Genomic DNA, 3,363 nt, shown 5'->3' with positions numbered 1-3,363 from the left:
AACAGTTAGAACTGGACATGGAACAACAGACTGGTTCCAAATAGGAAAAGGAGTTCGTCAAGGCTGTGTATTGTCACCCTGTTTATTTAACTTATATGCAGAGTACATCATGAGAAATGCCGGGCTGGAATAAACACAAGCTGGAATCAAGATTGCTGGGAGAAATATCAATAACCTCAGATATGCAAATGACACCACCCTTATGGCAGAACGTGAAGAGGAACTCAAAAGCCTCTTGATGAAAGTGAAAGTGGAGAGTGAAAAAGTTGGCTTAAAGCTCAACATTCAGAAAACGAAGATCGTGCCATCCAGTCCCATCACTTCATGGCAAATAGATGGGGAAACAGTGGAAACAGTGTCAGACTTTATTTTTCTGGGCTCCAAAATCACTACAGATGGTGATTGCAGCCATGAAATTAAAAGACGCTTAATCCTTGGAAGGAAAGTTATGATCAACCTAGATAGCATATTCAAAAGCAGAGACATTACTTTGCCAACAAAGGTCCGTCTAGTCAAGGCTATGGTTTTTCCAGTGGTCATGTATGGATGTGAGAGTTGGACTGTGAAGAAGGCTGAGCACCGAAGAATTGATGCTTTTGAACTGTGGTGTTGGAGAAGACTCTTGAGAGTCCCTTGGACTGCAAAGAGATCCAACCAGTCCATTCTGAAGGAGATCAGCCCTGTGATTTCTTTGGAAGGAATGATGCTAAAGCTGAAACTCCAGTACTTTGGCCACCTCATGTGAAGAGTTGACTCATTGGAAAAGACTCTAATGCTGGGAGGGATTGGGGGCAGGAGGAGAAGGGGACGACAGAGGATAAGATGCCTGGATGGCATCGCTGACTCGATGGACGTGAGTCTGAGTGAACTCTGGGAGTTGGTGATGGACAGGGAGGCCAGGCGTGCTGGGATTCATGGGGTCACAAAGAGTTGGACACGACTAAGCGACTGATCTGATCTGATCTGAAAGAAAAAAAAAACAACTATAAACTCAGTTCCAAAACAATTGATGAATAATGTTAGGGTCTCAGAAGAAGCTTCAGTAAACAGTAATCCTCTTTCCCATGCTGACCAAGTTGAGGAAATAAGACAAAGTTAAGACAAATGGAGTCACCTTTGTTACTTCTAGAGACCAGGCTAGAAGACAAGGCAGTCAAATGGGCTGAAACTAGACAGACTTGCCCATAGGCAGACACTTGCTGGACCAGAGCAGGCCTGCACAGGCAAGATTTTCAATACAGAGAGACACTGTGTTCTCTTGGAAGACTCACTCCAAAAAGGAAGAAGCAGAGCTGATCCAACGGGACCAGTGACTCTTCCAAAATTATGATCAGATTACTCACTCCAGAGTCCCAGGAATGGAATAAGTAAAGGGGCAATGAGAGACAAAGCCTGTGTTTAGAGAAATGCTCATTATAGAAACCAAGAGAAAAGATGTCTCTCCTCTGTATCAGTCAGGGTCTGCCAGGAAAACAAAATCCACACTAGGATTATTAAACAGAGGGCATTAAACACAGGGAATTAGTTATAAAAGTGTTAGAGGAGTTGAAAGATTAACCTAGGTAGATGAGGCAGCTTCCAAATTAGCAACCGGAAAGACACTACCCACTCTTTGGGCTAGAAGAACAAATAGAAAAGGTGGTATTACCTGAGCCCAGGAGCTGGGACCACTCAGGAACACCTAGTATCATCAGGGCTCTGTTAGGGCAAAAGCAGAAGTTATTAATATACAGGAGTTGCAGCTGCTGCCAAGCATGCCTCCCAATACAGAGAAGAAGGCGAGAAATACCTTAACTTCTCCTTTCCTCCCAACTCCAATCTCCACCAGTGCCTCTCACTGGCAAACCTAACATAGAGTTGGTGGTCAAGAGCGCCTGGGAGTCATAGCTCAAGACAGTCAGAGAGAACACAGGCAGGGAACGCATCCAGAGTCAACAGGCTGATAGCCAGTGCAGCCTTCAAAAAGGAAGAGCTTTATTAATGTTTTTGTACACAGATTAAAGAGGAATCTGTATATCACAGTTCAGTTCAGTCACTCAGTCATGTCCGACTCTTTGCGACCCCATGGGCGGCAGCACGGCCTCCCTGTCCATCACTAACTCCCAGAGTCCACTCAAACTCATGTCCATTGAGTCAGTGATGCCATCCAACCATCTGATCCTCGGTTGTCCCCTTCTCCTCCTGCCTTCAATCTTTCCCAGAATCAGGGTCTTTTCAAAAGAGTCAGCTCTTCGCATCAGGTGGCCAAAGTATTGGAGTTTTAGCTTTTCAGCATGAGTCCTTCCAGTGAATATTCAGGACTGATCTCCTTTAGGATGGACAGGTTGGATCTCCTCGCAGTCTAAGAAACTCTCAAGAATCTTCTCCAACACCACAGTTCAAAAACATCAATTCTTCGGTGCTCAGCTTTCCTTATAGTCCAACTCTCACATCCATACATGACTACTGGAAAAACCATAGCCTTGACTAGACGGACCTTTGTTGGCAAAGTAATGTCTCTGCTTTTGAATATGCTATCTAGGTTGGTCGTAGTTTTTTCCAAGGAGCAAGCGTCTTTTAATTTCCTGGCTGCAGTCACCATCTGCAGTGATTTTGGAGCTCAAAAAAATAAAGTCTGACACTGTTTCCACTGTTTCCCCATCTATTTCCCATGAAGTGATGGGACCGGATGCCATGATCTTAGTTTTCTGAATGCTGAGCTTTAAGCCAGCTTTTTCATGCTCCTCTTTCACTTTCATCAAGAGGCTCTTTAGTTCTTCTTCACTTTCTGCCGTAAGGATGGTGTCACCTACATATCTGAGGTTATTGATATTTATCCCAGCAATCTTGATTCCAGCTTGTGCTTCTTCCAGCCCAGCGTTTCTCATGATGTACTCTGCATAGAAGTTAAATAAGCAGGGTGACAATATACAGCCTTGATGTACTCCTTTTCCTATTTGGAACCCGTCTGTTGTTCCATGTTGGGATCTAACTCTTGTTTCCTGACCTGCATACAGGTTTCTCAAGAGGCAGATCAGGTGGTCTGGTATTCCCATCTCTTGAAGAATTTTCCACAGTTTATTGTGATCCACACAGTCAAATGGTTTGGCATAGTCAATAAAGCAGAAATAGATGTTTTTCTGGAACTCTCTTGCTTTTTTGATGATCCAGCGGATGTTGGCAATTTGATCTCTGGTTCCTCTGCCTTTTCTAAAACCAGCTTGAACATCTGGAAGTTCACGGTTCATGTATTGCTGAAGCCTGGCTTGGAGAATTTTGAGCATTACTTTACTAGCGTGTGAGATGAGTGCAATTGCACAGTAGTTTGAGCATTCTTTGGCATTGCCTTTCTTTGGGATGGAATGAAAACTGACCTTTTCCAGT

This window comes from Bison bison, unplaced genomic scaffold (genome assembly GCF_000754665.1).
Source record: "Bison bison bison isolate TAMUID 2011002044 unplaced genomic scaffold, Bison_UMD1.0 scf7180017864077, whole genome shotgun sequence".
NCBI classification, from domain to species: Eukaryota; Metazoa; Chordata; class Mammalia; order Artiodactyla; family Bovidae; genus Bison; species Bison bison.
The sequence above is the reverse complement of the archived record's forward strand: the minus strand, read 5'-3'. Positions refer to the sequence as shown.